The following is an 8240-nucleotide window of genomic DNA, read 5'->3' on the forward strand; positions in this document are numbered from 1 at the left end:
TTTTTGTCTTGACCTACTTCAGTGGTATTCATTCTTGATTTATGTACGAGTTTCTTTATTTGTTTATAAAATCTTAATCTTCTTCATGAAACAAATTGATAAGGTTCTACTAAATCCAAACATGCATTTTTTGGTTGATGTTTTTTGTTGTAGCTGATGTGGTTGGGGCAAGGTTCCGTGGCTTGGTTGTAACTCCGTCGTTCCACCGCGTCAAGAGGTAGTCGTTTTCATGCGGTCACGGATTTGCAAATGAGTGGGATTTGCCATCTCCGGCGTCAGTTGCAGATCCATCACACATGTACATACACTGCGTTTCTCTCTGTTATTCTGATCTTAATCGCCGCCTCCCTGTTATTTTGCTCTTAATCGCAAAGGTATGTTAAGAACCATTAAACCTTTTATGTTACTTTTGATATTTAGATTTTTGATGTGGGCGTGAATGTGTACATTATGTAGGTATCTCCAATCGATGAGTAGCAGGCCAAAATAATCTTTGCAAGTCTCCTTTTCCTCAACAGATTTAGCATATTATAGATTTGCTTATGTTCTATCAATGGTTATGCTAAAAAAATAAGAGTTGCTAATTTTTATACATTTAGCTGGTCAATTTATGTTTTATTTTATGGTTCCAATGTAGAAAATTAGCTAGAAATGACGGGTCAACAGTTGCTTAATGTGTATTCATATGCTTTTAGTGCTCTTAATTATCTTATTTTAACAAAACTAAATTTAGGGGTAAGTGATGTTAGTTAATTACAAAATTAGGGCTCCTACGTTTGTGAGGTACTTTACTCTTTTTGCTTAGTTATTTCGGATACATGTTGAGTATATAGTAGAAACTGTGGCATCATGAATAGTGACTTTATTACATTTTTTTTCATTGTTGTCCTACTTACATACAATTTCAGTTGTATTTTCTTTGCTGAAATAGTAATCAAGGTGATAGTGCAATTAGATGTTGAACTGTTGGAGCCACTTCTAATCCTCTGCACATGCAACCTTCAACTTTTTATTTTTTTTATTTATAGTCGTCTATTTACAGAGACATGCCTGTTTCTTTCATAACACGTATCTACAAATGATGGTACATAAAAGCCTAAATTTCATACGGACACATATCACACAGTCAAATGCAATGCATGAAGATAAGAACTGCATTTTTAAGTTTGCTGATAAAACACGGTCACGGAATTGAAGCAACTTAGTTTGGACTATTAACAACTTATCATTTGTTTATGGCTGCTTTCCAGGTTTGATTCACTTGCTTTACATGTTTGAGTTGTTGCTATTTTGATATGGTTGTATGCGTGTGGCGGATATTTCGGATTTCAACATTTTGTGACTTATATGCCTATTATAAATAACTTATTTGTATCTGTGATTTATTTTCTTTTTTACTGGTATCACGGAATTGGATTCTTGAAGTCATGCATTATTTGTGGAATTTAAGCTATTTAGTTGATTTATGTTTGCGTTTTTTTTTGTGAGAGAAGTCAAATGATTTTGTTACTTTTCTTCATCTGATAGTGCGGTTTTGTGATAGGACTACAAGTTGCCCCTTTCATTAATCTTAGTGTTAGTGTATAAGTAAATGATTCCAAACTGCTTGAAATTTCCACATGTCCCAAATTGTCACTCATAAGAAAATTATTCATATAAATAGCTTTTGCCCTCAACATCAATTGTTTTGTGTTTTCTATCTTAATTTGTGTTTCTATTGTAGTTTACTACGTCGTTGACATTTTCCGGATCTTATAAGGACCAAGGAAGTGGAGGAGGTAGGGGTTTTGGTACTACAACTTGTAGGGGGTCTACGGTGAGGCCAAGTTTAGACACAGACAATCTTATAAAGTTATTCCACGGTTTGGATTTGTTGAAACTCGAGCTTAATCGATTGGAAATTGAACTCAAAGGTGATTAATGCAAAATGATTTGTTGGATTATTTGAATCTTTTTTGTTTTTGAATGTTGATATTGTTTGTTCTTCTGCAGATTATGATCGAGAACCGAGCGAATCACAATCTTAGATAGATCTTAAATTAAATGTCTACATAAGAAAAAAATGATTGAAAGCTATAACTTTAATGCCATTGTGGGTTTTTACTGGTTAATGGCCTTCGAAGTTGCTCAACTGCTCATTCAATTAGTTGATGGTTGCATAGGTGTTCACGTGTTGAATACATTATTTGATTTATATACTTCATATTAAGGGATTATATAGAATTTAGATTGTTAACTTATATAGCCACCAACTATCTTACCTCCACCAACAGATTCTAATTTATTTTCCATTCAGTAATGTATATTAATGTTTCACGGATTTTTTTTAACGAACTGAGCCATCTGGGTTGGATTTGTAGTTTACTTTTTTCCATGTTTATGTATTAGTGTTAGTTGGTTTTGTTTTTTGTTGTAACTGATGTAGGTGTCATTGTACTAGTACAAAATAACTTTTTTGTGATGTATTTTATGCTTTATTTTATATTGTACCATATAGCACCAATAAATACACCACGGGATTTGTTGGTGCTGTTCAAGAACAGCACCATTAAATCTTCAAATACACCACCAAAAAATCAATGATGAAACACAAGTCACACACCATTAAATCTTTAAACACACCACCAAAAAATTAATATAGAACTACATGTCAAATAATAACAAATCTACATAGCACCAAAAAACAAATCTCCATAGCACTAAAAAATACAACAAGAAAAAAAATATAATTTTTTATATTTTTGCAAAATTCCATAAATTTTAGTAATATTTCCCAATATAATTCCAATTACACACAAATGCACATGCTCACGACAAAAGTTAACTAGTATTAAACAACCCAACAACCCGTTCAACAATACGGAATTACAAAAGTATGAAACACAAACTAATGCTTACAAGATCAAAACATCTTTTTAATAATTTTGACATTAAATCTACCACTAAATTCTCAATTTGAGATTCTTCAAAATACCCTTCTTCATTCCAAAGCTAAAAACAAATAAATGCAAAAGTTAGATTTCAAATATATATAATTTAATGCAATAAACAAAGTTTATGAATATTTACGAAAACTCGCTCGGTTAACCAAATCATGTTGTATAGAGTCGATAAACTCTTTCATATGTTTGATTACCATATATACCCACATTCCCAACTGCCTTTCTATTGTTTGCACTGCATCATATTCACAATGAATTACTTTGACTAGACTATTTTAAACAAATAAAGTATTCACATACCTGTGCCATGTACCACTTAAAATTAATCTCAAAAACTTCTTCAATGATCTTGACGAGCTTGTAACTTTTATGAGTCTTCCCTTCATTTATAGAATCAACAATATAGCCGAATTTGAAGTCCGGGCAAACAATTATAAGCGACCAGTGTTTACTACAAAAATAAAAACTATAGAACATATTAAGTATGTATTGTATGCGTATGTGTATGTATGGTGAGGAATTTATATTACCGGGCTAAGTATGATGCAAGAAAGAACACTTTTTTAGAATAAAGCTCACGTATTTCTTTTACGTTTTTTTAACGTCTTCATGAAGCTTGGCGCATCTCCGTCCAAAAGCTACAATTTAACCATAAATGTTAAAAGTAAATATTTATATGCTAAAAATATAATGTAAAATATAAAACGAAAATATACCTTCGCATATTGTCTATGCCACTTAACATAACTATGAAGCATGTCTCTCATAGTTATAAAAACTTCAGTTTGTGTTTCATCCGGGAGACGCAATCCCGAATGTTCATCAACAACAGAAAGAACCTGAACATATAAGAATTCGAACCTTTCTTGAGAGTTAAGACCATGTAGATATCTTTAGCTCCAACATTAGCATCACTCTTGAGATATAGGTAACATGTAATTGCATCATGACATAACAACCAAATCTATTCTATAGATGTTGTGACATGGGCTTTGTGTTATAAATTCTTTTACAAAATTACCTGTTTTTGACCTATAACTCAAACCATTTAACTTGTACACTATCTTTAGCTTTATAACTTAACATGCCATTTTCATTTAGATTATAATTATCTACCTTCTCAATCTCATTAATGCTCACTAAAACTAACCTGATTGTAGCAGCCTAAAGATTGGCTGATGCAAAAAAATTAGTAGTTGCAAACCAAAATAATATCATGTCAACAACCAAACCTGAATTAAGAAAAAATCAAGGTTTTGAACAAAAACAACCAGTAAAACGATGCAGAAGTAAGAAGAATTTAATGTTTTACCAATCTTTGGATCGATCATCTGCAGCAACAAAAAAACTAAATCTGAATTTTACTTAAAAACATCATTAATAACAGAAAAAAGGATCAACTAATATCATATCAACGTCGCTAATTTAAACACACCTGTTCTTGATCCTGCTCGTTAATCTGAAGGCGATTTCTCAAAATCAATGATTTCCAGCAAAATTGTACTGTGATTGTATTTTTATATGATATGACTCAAAATCAAAGATTGTATTTATATAAAGCTTTTCTTTTAACATTCCAATCCTTTCGTCAAACCGAATTCCCTTGTCGATCTGTGATAAATCGGAATTTCTATATAGAAAAAGAGTGAGAGACTTTTATACGCGTGGTTCTATCAATTGAATGTGTGGTTATCAACAAGAAACTATAAAAAGAGAGGTCACCTCTACGGATGTCTAGAAGTTGTTCGTGGATCTGGCAGTGGTGATTGATGCGTTGTGTCCGGCCAACGATCGTAGACAGCGGGTGAGCAAAGAGATCGTGATTTGAGATAAACACGCGGAGGAAGACGATTGGATTGGGGTGGGGCGGAATGAAGGGTGGGTTTAGGGTTAGAGTGTTTTAATTTGAAATGGTGCGAGGGAATGATGGGCGCTGGGATAAATTTTCAAAAGGAGCGCGAGTAAAAATTTGAAGGGAATGACGACTTTTGGAGTGGAGTGAAATAAAAATAATAAAGAGAGTCATGAAAGTATAAAAAAAATGTATTCAAATAATAACTTTTATACATTTAACTTTTTTAAATGATAAACACTTAGCTGTAAACATAAAATATATTATAACTGAATTAGAATATAAGCATGTTTTTTGATTTTGTTCCAATATCATGTTTCATATTTGATCGAACAATGACTATATTGGATCATAATAAGATATTGGCCAATAATAGCACGATAGGTTGTGCCCAGCAATGTTGCACGATGAACAATCGTGCAACAGATAAAAGGTACATAAGGATGGATACGTATCACCAATCACTGAGTGCCGACTAGGAATGAGCATGGTACCCGTTCGGTACCGAAAAACGGGAAAAGTGGGTAACATTACTGATACCGAATATATCGGTTCGGTACCGATATGGTTTACCCGTAAATAAAGGTCCCGAAAAACGGGGAAAGTGGGTACCGATACCAAATATACCTGGTACGGTTCGGTACCGGTACCCAGTACCAAATGCTCATCCCTAGCTTCGACCACTTGTCACACCTCGACCCGCAGCGAAATAGGCGATCAGGGCATTCGAACAGTGTGTGTTTGCGAACTGATAAAGTTTCAAGTGTTGAGATTATAGTGTCCTATAAAACAAAAAAGTTTAATGATAATCAGATCCTCTGGACGCCATCCGGACAGACGATCAGTGAGCGAAGTGTTGTAAAAGTTTCTAAGTTTCGAGCTAACGGAGATGATGTAACGACGCGTCAAACAACGGAAATGTACCAAACTCAGCTCGTTCGGTCAGCTGGGAACCACCCCTTCTCGAACCAACGAACTGTTTCCAGCTTCATGTTTGGACTCGTCACACTGTCCATTTCCCGGTGAAGTTCAGTTCTCAGACTGGCTTTGGACTAAGGAACGAGTCAATAGTCCATTTGAGACCGATTTCACTACTGTTTTGTATAATAGTTGAAAAAAAGTTCGAGAATCGAGTGTAAAACATGATGTTTATTAGATCCGAGCCGGAAAACAGGTATCATTCCGTCAGATCTGAGATAATAGTGTAAGTTTCCTTTAGATTTCATTTGAAAACTGTGAAAATCCTTAAGATCTAGGGTCGTTCTTGATTAAATGATGCTCCATAACAGTTTGTACATCAACTGAACGGTAAACACCTTCAAGAAACCCCAAATCAGTCGGTTTTCATGAAAATGTTAAAGTGTTCGCGTGATTTTGTTGAAGAATCTTGTGTAGAAGTGTTAAATGACTAAAGTTGTACAAGAATCTAGAAGAAATACTTACGAAATGGGCTTGAACCTCGAGAAAAGAGCTTGAAAGGACTTGGGAGTGCGTGTGGTCGGATGACAGAGGCAAAAGTGTGAAATGAAGGGTCAAGGGGCCTATTTATAGCTGAAAGGGACAGCTAAGGTGGTGCAGTGTGCAAGGTGATCAGATGGCTATTCGGTCGAATGGTCATCCAATCGGATGTCCATTCGGATAGCCGAGACCCGTTTGCTAGTTTTCCGACTTTGGTTCGTTTTGCGAGCTAGACTAAGCGTTGCGTTGCGTTTTATTGTGAGTAACATTACAATAACACAAAAGTTTCCACGTTTCAAGTCTGCGTCTAAGTTAGGATCCCGCTTAATAAGTATCAAGTGTCGAAGTATTCAAGTATCAAGAATCAAGTCTCTCGTTCAATAAAGAATTCAAGTTTCTCGTTCAATAAGTATCAAGTCTCTAGCTTAACGAAATATCAAAGTTTCTTGTTTAACCAAGTATCAGAGTTTAACAAGCGTCAAGTTTTAAGATTTAAGTTTCAAAGTATCAAAAGAGTCTAGATTCAAAGCATCACAAAATTTAGGTATCATAAGAGTCAAGTATCATGAGTCAAGTTTCACCAAGTATCACATTGAGTAAAGTTTCACATAATTTGACATAGTTTAAGGCTCAAATAAGCATCATTAGATATTACAGGGACTAGACTTGCCAAATGATAAAAGTTTCAAACGCAGGGCGTTACGCTAGAGCTGGTGTTGGCCAGTGGTTGGTGGTGGTCCTTGGTTGATGGTGGTGATGGTGTTTGGTTTATGAGATGGAAAAATTAAAGTTTATTAAGAAAAGACTAAATTGCCCCTGATTTAACATAGGCCAATTGATGGGGTTAAGTCAGTTGAATCAAAATGGAAATGGTAAAGTCTTTTTGGACCCACATATGAAAAATAAAATCTTTGGACTATACTGGCAAAACTGCCCAAACCACAAGGACCATTTTGGCAATTTACTCAAATTTTAGTTGTTAAAATAATATAAGTATTTTGGTGCTATTTTCAACTTTCAGCCTCAAAAAATAAATTTTATGGTGTATTTTGGTGCAATTAACAACTTTCACCATCAAAAAATCAATTTTCATTTAATGGTGGTTTCTAATATAGTTTTTTGGTGGTGTGTTTATTTATTAGGGTGGTAACTTTGTTATTTGGTGCTTTATATTATAAGATAGCATCAAAAAAATGAAATTGACACCACCAAAAAATTGGTTTTGTACTAGTACGTATTATAATATAAGAATCCAAACATGTATTTTTTTTGTTGATGTTTTTTGTTGCAGCTGATGTGGGTGGGGCAAGGTTAGGAATTGGTATGAGTCGGGTCAAAACAGTTTGATTTAGAGTGTAGAGTGACAGTGAGGTATTGTCTATACGTGTATACAAATTTTTAAAAAATAATCCGTTATACTAAAAAAATATACATGATTAATATACATTCTTGCTTTTGTATATCTTTATGGTTCTTTGCAACAAGAAAAAGTTTAAGAAACCGAATTAAAAATTTATGGTGGAGAAAATGGAAAGACGATACTTTAGATGTTAAAAGTGTTATTTTTATACTTTTATTTGTTGTAAATTAAATTTTTCTACCCGGAAAATTTTCGGGTTATAACCTAGTTATGTTATAAATAAAATATGAAAGTGAGCTGAAACAAATAAATTATGAACTGCTGAATTTTTTTATATATCTACAGTAATTTTTACATGAAGGTTGGGGTTTGTGATCCACTCGATTCAATTTATGGGTGACTTCTTGCTACTATTTGAGATCAATATAAATGTTATATTAGATAAAAAATTCTGTAAATGCTTTTAGTTTTAAATGCATAATAAATTGTGTAACGTAGCCTTCATCATACAATCGTTATTACATCACAGAGAATACTACTGTTAGTTTTAAGGGTTACGTGATCACTCGTAGATCATACAAAACCCAAATAAAAGTTGGGTTTTTGAAGTGTCATCTTTTGGAAATCA

General features: G+C 33.7%; 1 long non-coding RNA gene across 7 annotated transcripts; it reads right to left on the reverse strand.

Moving 5' to 3' along the window:
- Positions 1 to 2758: 2758 nt before the first annotated feature.
- On the reverse strand, positions 2759 to 4892 carry LOC110941636. Of its 7 annotated transcripts, XR_002594207.2 has the most exons (8): positions 4665 to 4892; positions 4378 to 4572; positions 4255 to 4273; positions 4093 to 4174; positions 3659 to 3781; positions 3473 to 3580; positions 3243 to 3408; positions 2759 to 2991 (listed from the first exon to the last, which is right to left on the reverse strand). It is a non-coding gene; the product is annotated as an uncharacterized LOC110941636 (long non-coding RNA). The 7 variants fall into 7 exon arrangements; XR_004893420.1 differs by having other exon boundaries at positions 2809 to 2991; positions 4378 to 4892; XR_004893424.1 differs by lacking the exon at positions 2759 to 2991 and adding an exon at positions 3080 to 3177 and having other exon boundaries at positions 4378 to 4892.
- Between the last annotated feature and the right edge of the window lie 3348 nt (positions 4893 to 8240).

The sequence above is a fragment of the Helianthus annuus genome, chromosome 5 (assembly GCF_002127325.2).
Source record: "Helianthus annuus cultivar XRQ/B chromosome 5, HanXRQr2.0-SUNRISE, whole genome shotgun sequence".
Taxonomy (NCBI): domain Eukaryota; kingdom Viridiplantae; phylum Streptophyta; class Magnoliopsida; order Asterales; family Asteraceae; genus Helianthus; species Helianthus annuus.